General features: G+C 38.6%; 1 protein-coding gene and 1 pseudogene across 1 annotated transcript in view; both read right to left on the reverse strand.

The window, feature by feature from the left end:
* The window catches only part of GPR50 (G protein-coupled receptor 50), a 353,855-nt gene that overhangs the window by 171,106 nt on the left and 169,276 nt on the right, over positions 1 to 13,473 (reverse strand). The window lies entirely within an intron of this gene.
* On the reverse strand, positions 3,963 to 4,081 carry LOC134952973 (5S ribosomal RNA; annotated as a pseudogene).

Raw genomic sequence — 13,473 nt, forward strand, 5'->3', positions numbered from 1 at the left:
GCTGACAACCTAACTGCATCCCTAGCAGAGTATATACTTAGGTAGCAAATTTTTCCCAGTTGCCTTAATTGTAGTTTGCACATACTGTACATTAACCTTTTCAGATCAGTTTAGCTTTATTTTAATTTTATTTTTTATAACTAAAACATAAAAGAGATTTTTAAGCTCATATATGTAGATGATTCATAGATGGAAGCATATATCATCGCTGCTGCGCCTCCCCCTCTCTGCACCCAAATGGCAGGCTGCTGCTTAGAAGGCGCTGCGCAGCAATCCTTCCACCATTGGCGTTGTATGCAAACCATTGGGTTTGTGTACAACTCTGAACCAGGCCCACAGATCTCTCATAATGCAGTCTTAGTGTACAGTGTATAAAAGTTGTCGATGTTCTTTATATTTTTATGTTAATAAGCCTATTATTTCTTACTGCCAACATTATATTTGGCTTTCCATGAATTAATTAATTCATATTTCTTTTTGCTGAATCACATATGTAGATATTTTACATTGTAAACAACAGTAGTGCTTTTATCTCTGTTCTCTTTGTTTCTGAGATTCACTGAATGTCACAAGATAATCAGCTCTTAAATATCATTTAATAAATGTTCTGAATTCTGAAACATTAGTTGTGAAGAATAAAACTACATTAAATACATTACCACCTTTCGTCATTAAGTCATTAAACAATAATTGCAAAGGTTTTCAATTGCTTTAATAAAATAACTAGTAAATTAATCTAATGAAAATAAGCCTAATACATCTATTCCAAGTCCAAAGCATTATTAATTCTTTGGTTTTAAGTCACTGGGTGGAATTCAATTGTTTGAAAAGTCGGTTGGGTGCCTGTTTTTTCCTGTCTATTAGATAGGGAAAAACATACCCCCGACTGACTTTTCAAACAATTGAATTCCCCCCACTGAATTCAAATTTACCTAAATCCCAAAATAGAGTCTATAGTGAGCTCCATTAAATTTGCACATAGAAGGTCTTGCCCTCAAAACTCAATGCTTCCTCTCCTTCCTGATTAAAGACACTTCTTAAGTAGTTTTTCATGAATAAAATATGACAAGAAAGTGCATGGCCTCCCCATCCTCAAAATAGCCATACCCAAGGACACAAGAATAGGCTACTATTCTGAAATATACAAACTTTATTTAAAATATATTACAAGTAATGTAATGAAAACTAGTTAGATGTGTAGGAGTTCCCATGGGTGGGTGTAGGCTAGTTGACAACCTAGGAGGTTACTAGCCAGGTAACCTGATGTCAACAAATTATCCAAATTATCTGAGAAGATACCAGCAGCCAGTGGCATTGCCATCGAAACTCTATGTCAAACCACTAGCTTGATTTTCTATTTTACCCAGCAACCAAAAACAATACTTTTGTAGTAACTACTGTACAAACAAAATCCAGACTTGTTATTTAAGAAGACTCAGGCAGAAAAGTGTTCAACATTGAGTCTAACACCATATGGCCTCACCAGCTATATGGATAATGGAGACCATTGTTAATGAACATTAATCAGATAATTTTAAGCCCCATCCATCCAACTAGCTCACCACCCCAAAAGTCTAAAAAACCCTTTTGATAAGAAAAAACAAGTCTAAACCTATGGAGCTGCAATCCAAATCAACAGAAATGTTACACAAAACAAGTCACCAAACATGCGCTTCGGATTGTCCAACCATAAATGATGACACAAATTGGTTCCTCTCAGTTTCAAAGAGGTTATCCATATATAAAAAAGAAATAAAACAATACAATAGTGTAATATTGTAATATGAATAAATAACCTCCAACAGGTGAAACATTTGAAAAAAAGAGGTGTAAAAATAGTCCCATCCAGGAGATCCAGATCCCTGTTTTCTAAAGAGCACCACACGTGTGATTAAATTATCAGATCTGTGCAAACTCTTACATGTATGCTTACTTCAACAATATTGGTATAAAGCACATAAAGGTTTCTTTGTAGCTTCTTCCTTTTATCCACATGAATGGTGATAATATAGTATATCATGTCCATCTCATATGTAAATAATGAGAAGAGGACTAAATTGTAGTAATATACAGTATAATCCAACAAGACAAAATGTATTTTCAAGTAAAATAAAAGGTAGGATGACCGTACCATATAGATGGAATGGTTACAGAAACTGAAGAAGATGGAACCCGGGTATATGCTTCAATATATATATATGGTTTGCGGCCTGCCGTACCCCAATAAAATTAGGATACTTCTTTCTAAGTGTTTCAACGCACTGCAGCGTCTATTTCAAGATACAGTAAGTGTCTGTTTACGCAAACTACAATAAATATACAAATCATGTAATTATTGATATACTAGTATTAAGTAGTATTTAATATAATGATTCATAAAAATAATTCATAAAAAATAACTTTTGCAGCAATATAATAATAAATATAAATCAATACTCAATATCATATAAAGAAACATGTTAAAAAACACATAAAATGCACTCACCACTTTAGTAACCATGTGCTCTCATAGCTACCATATTGCTAGTGAAACAATAAAGTTGTGCAGTGTTAGCACTCCCATGATGCCTTGCTCAACTAAACAGAATTTGGTTGCTTAGCAACTGATCAAACAAACCAATGTTCTCTCCTACTCTCCTACTCTGGATCTCCTACTCTGATATTATAAATATAAAATTGTGGGATATATAAACAATGGGCGTTTTAAATAAACGCATATATTTCACATAACTAGAATGCTAAATTTGTGCATTTATAAAGTCCGTTAAATAGCTGGATGCATTGCATTGCCTTCCCACAATACACCACCCTACACTATGGCGGCTAATTGTGGTGACAAATGCGCCTCAAACCGCGGCAGACACATTGGGCTCTGACACTCGATGATGCGCGCGTCTCACGCTGTTATGTATTGTTGGAAGGCAATGCGCAGATAAAACACTGGTCATAACTGCTGGACCAAGTATATCCTAATGCCTTTACAGTTTACCCAAAATAGAAGGCATCTGACATATCTCTTAACAACTGACACTATCCACATTAGCTCTCTCCCCCCAAAAAAAATTGCTATTTAATGAAAAAGGAAACATGACTGAAAAAAGGTCCACCCAAGCATGGCTGGTAGAATATGAGGGGCATCATGCAACATAGCCTCTCCACCCACCACCCACACATCCAGTGGTCATTTTAGATTTAAGGAGTACTTGAGGAGCACCTGTTCAATGAAACATAGGGTGCTCCTCCCTCCAGATTGCCCACCATAAAACTTTGCTAGTCTGTCATATGATGAGGAGCACCAAATATAGGGTGTTGGCGCTATTGATTTAATATCAGGACTAGTTATGGCAAGAAAGGGCTAGAGCATTTACTGGGTGGTTTGCTTCCATGAGATGAGTATTATCCACATTTCTTAAGCTCCTGCCAGATACAACAGGTTCTGACAAGGGGAGAGAGAGAAAGCTCTTGTGTGGGCGCACTCTTAAGAAAGGAAGAGAAATTCTTCAATTGAAAAAAAGATTTTGTTAAAACATATATTTATTAATCCAAATTAAAACAATTACCCATCTACGATCCAAAAGGGTGTAAGAATAAAAAAGAGAAATGTGAAAAAATATTAAGAATGTTCTGATCTGTTAATCATGAGAGAAAAATTAGAAAGGCTGCAGACACTAAATAGTCTGACACCCGTTTCTCCTGACCAGTACAGATGTTCTGTATTAATGGGACCGAAAGAGGAGGTCAGTATAAGTATTGTGTCTTAGAAAGGCCACTTAGATTAGGTCAATACTGTACACTTTACTCATTGCCCGTGAAACCATATGGCACATATTAGGAATGTATATCATGATATCCTGACGCTAGAGAAAATGTGAGAAGAAAGGATAAAGGAAAGCGGGGAAAAATACAATTAGTGATGATACTGCTGTTGGTGTCCACCCTTCAGAAGAAGGGGAATAGTTCCTGCCCTACAACACCGGGTATTCCCAGGGAGTCTCCTCTCAAGGTACTGACCCAGCCCGACGCTGTTTGGCTTCCAAGATTGGACGAGATCGGGCATAAGCAGCGTGGTATGATAGTAGAGAGGCTATCTACCAATGAGAGTGCACCTATATATGAAATGAAAGATTTAGGAAAGATAAACCGTACAGTACGTGGATCTGCTTTCCACGTTAGGCAGGGTAAAACAACTGTCACTCAGTGGCGTTGTGTACCCTGGATCGGGGATGAGAGTCCACTAGAAAGTAGTAAGCTAAGAGAAGAATTAAGTATACGGATTGGAACCTATGGAGTTAGGTAGATAGTTGATATCCAGAGAGCAAATAACAAATGAAGTAATAAAGCGTCAGGTGGGTTCGTAAGCAAAATATAAATTAAATATACATTCTTATTGTACATAGACATCTATGAGTCTGTGGCAAAAAGACCATTGCTTGGATATAGGCAAATTAAACACATATGATGTGACATACTGCATAAAGCAGGTATGGTCAGGCAGTGTAAAGGGAATAGAATTACACTATTTATTATTATTATTATTATCCTTTATTTATATGGCGCCACAAGGGTTCCGCAGAGCCCAATTACAGAGTACATAAACAAATAATCAAACAAGAAAACAGCAACTTACAGTTGACGACAATATAGGACAAGTACAGGGTAAATAAACATAGCTACATCAGCAGATGACACTGGAATAAGTATCAGGTGGCAGAAGACTGCTGGATTTGGTGCAGTTGAAGATTATTAAAGTAAGAAAAGGGTAAGCACATGAGGGAAGAGGGCCCTGCTCATGAGAGCTTACATTCTAACGGGGAGGGGTAGACAGACAGGGGTGAGACAGATGGGGTACATAGAGAGCGTGGAACAGAGGTTTAGGATGAGATTTGGCTGGGTTTGGTGTAGAAGTGGGTCTTGAGAGCCCGTTTGAAGTTTTGTAGAGAGGTGGAGAGTCTGAGGGGGAGAGGTAGGGAATTCCAGAGAAGTGGTGCAGCGCGTGAAAAATCTTGGAGGTAGGAGTGGGAGGAAGTAATCCGTAGGCAGGAGAGTCGGCGAGCATTAGCAGAGCGAAGAGGACGGGTGGGAGTGTAAAGCGAGATAAGATCAGAGATGTAGATGGGAGAGGAGTGGGTGAGGGCTTTGTAAGCAAGTGTGAGAAGCTTGAAATTGATTCTGAAAGGGAAGGGGAGCCAGTGAAGGTCTAGTAAGAGAGGAGAGGTGGACGTAGTGCGTTTGGTGAGGAAAATGAGCCGGGCAGCAGCATTGAGGATAGATTGGAGTGGAGAGAGGTATTTGTCAGGAATGCCAGTCAGGAGTAGATTACAGTAGTCCAGTCTGGAGATGACCAGTGAGTGGATAAGAGTCTTAGTAGCATCCTGGGTCAGAAAGGGTCTGATCCTGGAAATATTTTTTAGATGAAAACGGCAGGTTTGTGAGAGGTGCTGAATGGGAGGTTTGAAGGAGAGGGAGAAGTCAAGGATTACTCCAAGACAGCGCACTTGGGGGGTAGAGGAGATAGTAGTGCCATCAATAGATAATGAGATTGTAGGAGGTGAGGTTATGCGGGAGGGAGGGAAGATGATCAGCTCGGTCTTAGACATGTTAAGTTTAAGAAAGCGCTGGGACATCCAGGAAGAGATAGCAGAGAGACAGTTGGAGATACGAGTGAGGAGAGTAGGGGAGAGGTCTGGAGAGGAAAGATAGATTTGAGTGTCATCAGCATAAAGATGATATTGGAAACCAAAAGAACTAATGAGCTTACCTAGTGAGGACGTATAGAGAGAGAAGAGAAGAGGACCAAGGACAGAACCTTGGGGTACCCCTACAGTTAGTGGAAGTGAGGGGGAGGTGGAGTCATGAGAGGAGACAGAGAATGAACGGTTAGAAAGGTAGGACGACAACCAAGAGAGGGCAGTGTCACGCAGACCAATGGAGTGAAGGATTTGGCAGCATGGAGGTCATTGCATACTTTTGTAAGGGCAGTTTCAGTGGAGTGGAGAGGACGGAAGCCAGATTGGAATGGGTCAAGCAGTGAGTGTGAGGAAAGAAAGAAAGTAAGGCGGTTGTAGACAATACGCTCAAGGAGTTTGGAGGCAAAAGGGAGGAGAGAGATGGGTCGGTAGTTGGAGAGAGTGTTTGGATCAAGGGTAGGTTTTTTAAGAATAGGAGAGATGAGTGCATGCTTGACGGCAGAGGGGACAGTGCCTGATGATAGGGAGAGATTGAGAAGGTGGGAAAGATGGGAACAAGCAGAAGAAGAGAGGTAGCGGAGGAGGCGGGAGGGGATTGGGTCAAGTGGGGAGGTGGTGAGGGGACAGGAACGAATGAGGGCCATGACTTCCTCTCCAGATGCATGGGAGAAAGATGACAGAGTTGGTGCGAGGGATGGGGAGGGTTGGTAAGGGATGGGAGAAGGCTGGTTACTGATGGTCTGGTGTGATGTGATGTCCTGACGTATGGAGTCAATTTTGGATGTGAAGTAAGTGGCAAAGTCAAGAGCAGAGAGTGAGGAAGGGAGACGAAAAGAGGCGCCGGGGGTTGGAAGACTGGGAGGAGATGAGGTTCTTGAAGTATTACTGTTTAGCAAGAGAAAGGGCAGCACTGAAGGATGAAAGCATAAGTTTGAAATGGAGGAAGTCTGCCTTAGAGCGTGATTTCCTCCAGTGTCGCTCAGCAGTACCTGAGCATTTTATATCTATATTCACTAAGATTGGTGAGCTATATTATACACAGAAAATTGTGACTGCCTAATCTGACAGGTATTTAACATGCCAAATAAAGATAAGTGCCTGTAGAGAAAAATATCACAACAATGACTTATTTTGAAAATAAGAACAAATATACTCATAGAGTCAAATTCAACAGGCAGGTGGTGACAGATAAAGCCTCCATGGGAAGGTCCCGCTGTAGAATCTGTGGAAAACGCCCGTGGGCTTGTTCACTTCCGGGATACAACAGGTTGTCAATGTTGCATGATCAGCTAGAAAAGAGTATAACTATCAACTGTCTCAATTCTGGTTGACTATCCCACCCAGCCAGCCCCAAACATGCTGAACAGACTAGGACATGGCATGTCTCTAATGTGAAGTATACCTGTCCCTGTGTATCATGACCACTCCTTTCTCATTGGTCCAAGTTTTCTTCTCAATTCATGGTTCTTCATGGTTATAAAAATGTGAATATCGGTAAGGGGTGTGTTGGGATGCTTAAATCATTGATTCTGACTTCAAGTTATGTTTTCTGGGGAACTGAGAATTCTCATAAAAAAGAATTTTGTGGCTGCAAAAAAATAAGTCATCCAGATCCACATTTTTCTATAATATCACTTAGTAAGCAGAGAATGACAAACTCAACTAAACATTCCCCAAATCCACCAGAGGATTCTTTATGGAAACAACATTGTTTACTTAGATTAGCTGACCCAATGCTATCAGGAAAAGATGTACAATATGGTCACTGCCTATTTAACAACACCCACAGGCCTAGAGATAGCACTATAATTGCAAAAACACAAGTAGCACAAGGCGTTGGAACTGTTTAAAAATAACTTCCTAGTTGCACAAACATATAAAGTAACATTGCCTTCTGCAGCTCACGTTTTTCACAGTAATAGTGACTTCAATGGGCAAAAAAAAAATCAGACACCAGGAATGAATCAGTTTTTCCACAGTGCCAAAGGTAAACTGACGGTTCTATCTGCCCATGGAAACCCCTCATCAAACTGCAGAATCAACACAGAAAAGTTTGAGGAGGCAAGATACCAGTAAAAACCTCTAACTGGAACAACAAGCAAGTATGTCACTCTCTGACATATCAAGCACTACCGCATATCCCGACTTCCAACGACTGACACCTTTGGGTCTTTGTCAGTAATATTACTCTCCATTCATCTTGCAAGCAAGTAGTGTCTATGGGTTTGATGTATCAAGCAAGGAAAAGAGTGGAGAAGTGGACCAGTGGAGAAGTTGCCCGTTGCAACCAGCTTCTACCAATCATTTTTATAGAATGTACTTAAAAAATGCTAATTCAAAGTTGATTGGTTGCTATGGGCAACTTCTCCCTCTTTTCACTGCTTGATACAACTCCTAAGAACTTTCTTTGAAAGCACAGGAACATGAGAATGGTCATAGCAATTCTGCTGCTTGTACCAGCAATTGAAATTGTTTAATTTATATTAGTAGTGCACATACTAGAAGACAAATAATAAACATTATTAGGCCACTCAGTGAGGTGTAGGCCCACAATTTCTACTTTCAACTTAAAAACATGCTGCACACAAAAAAATCTCTAAGGTAGGGTTTCTAAAGCATAGCAACCAAACCGTACAGCATATCTTCATTTTAATGGTATAATTTCACAACCTTATATTTATTGTAGATGTGAACTAATTTCCTAAACTTCACTGGATAACATTTTTACTAACCACATGGAAAATATGGAATGTTCCCTGGCACTGAAAGAGTTGCAATTAAAGCTCTCACCCTAGTGATTGCGACTCCTTAATGAAACCTTGACAAACTCATTGCGTTGGCTAATTTATATTCACCTAACCCAAAGGGGCAGTAGAGAAACAAATTATCTTTTTATATTTGTTCTACAAATGAGTTATTTGCTATGATGTAAGAAAATATGTAAATTGCTGCCATCATGACATTTCTAGGGAATAATTATTATATGATAAGCTCTCAATCAGTTGTTCCCACAACCAGGGATTTGTCTTTGTGCTGCCAATGCATAGCAATAATTGACATACTATGAGGATAACAGTTAATTTTCTAATTGCACAAGTTGTTAATGCACAAGTTGTTCTAATTTCACAAGTTGTTAATAGGACATAAAACGAAGGCGAAAAATAATCTTGCTTTTATATAAGTAGGTATGCAAAGACAAATATTTATGTCATCATAATGCATTACAAGGTCCCCTATTGGCATATTTTTGAATTGAAGGTCAATGAATTAGAGAAAAAACTGACAGAAATATAAATCTACAAATTTAGAACCACTATGATGAGATCATAGCATGATAAATATTAAACTTGAAAAATATTAAACTTAAACAAGCATTACAAATAACCCCTGTAATGCTTGTTCAAGTTTAATATCTATTGACATTGAAGTGGGCTGCTACCTGATTACCAATCTTACTTGACTGCTCTAGACAGTCAACAGAAGTAGCATATCGAAATAAATGAATTATTTAGAAATCAAATGTTCGTATTTCTTTAAGATCTATTGAGTCATAACTGAGTTTACCTTATTGCAGACCCACGTCTATGTTGGCAGAGACTGACCAGAAGCTGAGGACACAAAAGTTAGATGTCTTACCACAGTCCCATATGGTTCTCCAATGCACTTTCATGAACAGGTGCTTACTGTACCTATGCAGACCCCCCATTATAGATTGCAGCTCTCTAAGTGTACGCCCAAATCCATTCCATTCCACAAATGTTTATGTTTTGTTATTTAAATGTCAGAATATAATTCTAGGCTATAATTATCATTTCTCACCAATTTATCTTTAGCAAAAGCCAAGAGAATAAAAGTCAACACAGTGTCATGTTGTACCTTCCTTTAACTCTAAGCACATAATTATTGATAAAACATACAGAAATAATAACATGGGGTATCTGAGTCCATTGCAAGCATGTGGTGGGTCTGTCCAGTCTATTATCTACTATTATAACTGTCGACCATTTACTTTATTCCAGTGGTTCCCAAACTTTTAAGAATCACAGCACCCTAGAGAATCAGAATTTTTTTCACGGCACCCCTAAACCAAAAGCTTCTTGTTGAGAAATTTGGAAAGAATTATTTAATTAAATTGTGTTTATATGTCATCCTTAGGTTTAGAGGTGTGGTGGGGGACAAGATTTACATCTGTTTGCCCAAATATTTTATGATTGACAGCCACCAGCACTGCCAGGGCACACAATTTGAGAACCACTGCTTTATGCAATAAGCAGTCAAAGAAGCAGATATACATAAATAGACATAAATATTATGCTACGGTAACAAAAAGTTCAGAATAAATTGTTTTATGAATTATGGATTCATTTTTATTAATACAGATGATTAAATCCCATATAGTTAATACTGACATATACTGGTACAGAACTGATATTGTAATTCCAAGTACCAGTAAAGTGCAGTTAAAAATAAAGGCAATTACAAATGTTAGAGCGCATTGCACATGTACTGTTGACCTTTGCACCATAAGTCTCTGTGCAATGATTTACTACATTATATTTATATTTACCTTGATTTATGGTAAGAAATAACCTATCACTATTATATTTTTAAATCCCTTCTTATGAAGGAAGTCTGTAGGCGTTGAAATAGCGATTAAGTATATAATGCAATTTAAACTCATTAAGGGATAACATGTATGGAATCTTTGAAAGTCCTACTTATGACACTAATCAAAACATTTCCCACAGCTAAGCCAATGTTTTCTCTGCTGTAATGAGGGAGATCCATTAGTGCTAATATTTTGAGCTTTTAACTTTTGCAAATTGACATTATGCAAATCTTCAGCAGGGAAGTTTCTTAAACAAAGCCATAATGGGTTTCTTTGCTGCTACTGAGAAGGCTTAAAACTGTCTCTTTGTGATCACTTTTGTGTTCTCTTTGACTTTGTTGTGTAGAGCTGTTTTCTGTTTTTGATTAGCTTTTTGTTTGTTTGTGTTTTTCAAGCTGAAATAGAAGTCCACAGAAATTACATTATTCCTTGTACATTCACAAAATGACACCTAGATGTCCTGTTAATCTGGGCAGTTTCCGATTAAGATCTGGCAATGTCTAGTTTATAATTCGAATTCTTGGAAATTTTAAATATGAGATATTCTATTTTAGTAAAGAACAGATTTAAACTATGCTTTGTTATGCAATATGTAAATAAGTGATTGAGATATGTCATGGATATTTTTCTAATATTGCATTATGTCAACCAACTTTCAGTGGGGATCCAAACTATAGTTCTACAATGTCTTGGTCGTCAGTCAGTAGGTCGACATCATATGGTTGACATGCATTAGGCCGAAATCGACAAAAAGTTGACATTGACAGAAGGTTGACCTATGAAAGGTCTAAACATAAAAGATAGATAAGGAATAGGAAGCGGGGTGTGGAGATGAAAGTTGGCGCACTGGGTTGGCCCCTTGAGGGGGAAGAAAATATGAATCTTAATAACTGAACCGGTATGTGGGTAGAATATCCATTTTATTAATTATCATGCAAAAATTGAGAATCCGGCGGTGCTCCCCAGAGTTGTAAATGATACCTTTAGAATTGATGAGAAGAAAAAACAACTCTATTGTTTGGGGCACTCTTGAAAAAAATATTTATTTAAAACTTTACTTTTATTGTAACTTTAAATGACTTACATAGACATAACAACATGCAACATATATATGCTAAAAAGTTAAAAATAAATATATAATGCGCTGGGCAGCGTCTCTGTTTCCTAGGCATGGTAACGGTGGCCATGTGCTCGTGCGCCATCCGACGTGCACGTTTTGCCGGGGTGGCTTCGTCTGGGAGTGATGCAGCCACCGTTACCAATCCTAGGAAACAGAGACGCTGCCTCCCGCTACACACATTGGACGGGGAACCACAAGTAGTACCAAGTTGGTTTAAAATGGGATAAGGATTGACTTCAAAACAATCCATTACAGCTCTCCTAACTGTTTGTGTCCCTATACTGGCACATATAATTAACAGGTGGCTTAAAGGCATGGCGCCTTCTCAGCAAAACATTTGTGTTTTCTATTTTATTTTTTAACACATGCAAATTAATACACATCTGTTGCAGCATATCCATATTATTGTTTTGATATTTATTGTTTGGATACTTGTGGATTATGATGTAGGTTTTTGAGGTTTTTGGATTTAATAATTGACCTGAACATAGACACCTGTGCAAAGTTACCTGATTCACCTATATATCTTAATGAACCAGTTTATGCAACTGTGTGCATGGATTTTATCACTGCATATATCACTGCATATATGAAGAGAAACCAAAATAAAGTATTTGTGGTCCCTCATAGATTATAGAGAATTTTGGTATTTTTTGTGTGTCATTTGGACAATTTGAACAATCACAGTGCTCACAGGCAGTATTGTTCACAGACTGATGATATAAATTACTATTACAGATCACCACAAAGAGCATCTACTATTATAAGATTTGGGATTTGTTCATAATAATTCCCTGAATAGATTCTGTTTTTGCTCAGATGTCTGATTGAGTCATAGACACCTGTGCAAAATTACCTGATTCACCTGTATATTTTAATGAACCAGTTTATGCAATGCTGTGCATGGATTTTATCACTGCACATATGAAAAAAAACCAAAATAACGTATTTGTGGTCGCACATAGATCATACTTGCCTACCTGACCCTCTCCATGAGGGAGAAAATGCTCTGTTCCTGGACTTTCCTGGTAATGTATGATTGCCATCACCTGTGGTGAGCTAGTTAATTGATAAGAAAGGTGTTTCTTATCAATTAAGGTTTTTCTTATCAATTAACTGCCATCACCTGTGGTGAGCTAGTTAATTGATAAGAAAGGTGATGGCAATCATACATTACCAGGAAAGTCCAGGAACAGAGCATTTTCTCCCTCATGGAGAGGGTCAGGTAAGCAAGTACTGAGTGCTGTAACTAGACATTTTAGCGCTGTGTGCAAGAAACAGCATCAGCGCCCCCCCTTATTTAAAATAGGGCCAGTGCGCTACAAAATAATACCAATTCATATTACGCTGCACAGTAGTCACCATTATTCAAATTATGCCACACAGTAGCGCCACTACACCAGGTGGAGCCCCTTTTCCACATTACGCCAGGTAGAGTCCCCCTTTTACACATTATGGCAGGTAGAGTCCCCTTTTACATATTATGGCAGACAGAGTACACTTATAAAATAAAAAAATGGCGCCCTTAAATTGTCATTTAAAATTCTGGCTGAATTCGCATGCACACACATACACTGACACTATACAGGGGTCCATACACAAACATACAGTACACTGACTATACAGGGGGTCCATACGCACACATACAGTACACTGACACTATACAGGGGGTCCATACACACACATACAGTACACTGACACTATACAGGGGTCCATACGCACACATATAGTACACTGACACTATACAGGGGTCCATACGCACACATACAGTACACTGACACTATACAGGGGGTCCATACACACACACACACACACACACACTACACTGACACTATACAGGGGTCCATACGCACACATACAGTACACTGACACTATACAGGGGGTCCATACACACACATACAGTACACTGACACTATACAGGGGTCCATACGCACACATACAGTACACTGACACTATACAGGGGTCCATACGCACACATACAGTACACTGACACTATACAAGGGGTCCATACACACACACACACACACACACAGTACACTGACACTATACAGGGGTCC

The sequence above is a fragment of the Pseudophryne corroboree genome, chromosome 8, assembly GCF_028390025.1.
Source record: "Pseudophryne corroboree isolate aPseCor3 chromosome 8, aPseCor3.hap2, whole genome shotgun sequence".
Classification (NCBI taxonomy): Eukaryota; Metazoa; Chordata; class Amphibia; order Anura; family Myobatrachidae; genus Pseudophryne; species Pseudophryne corroboree.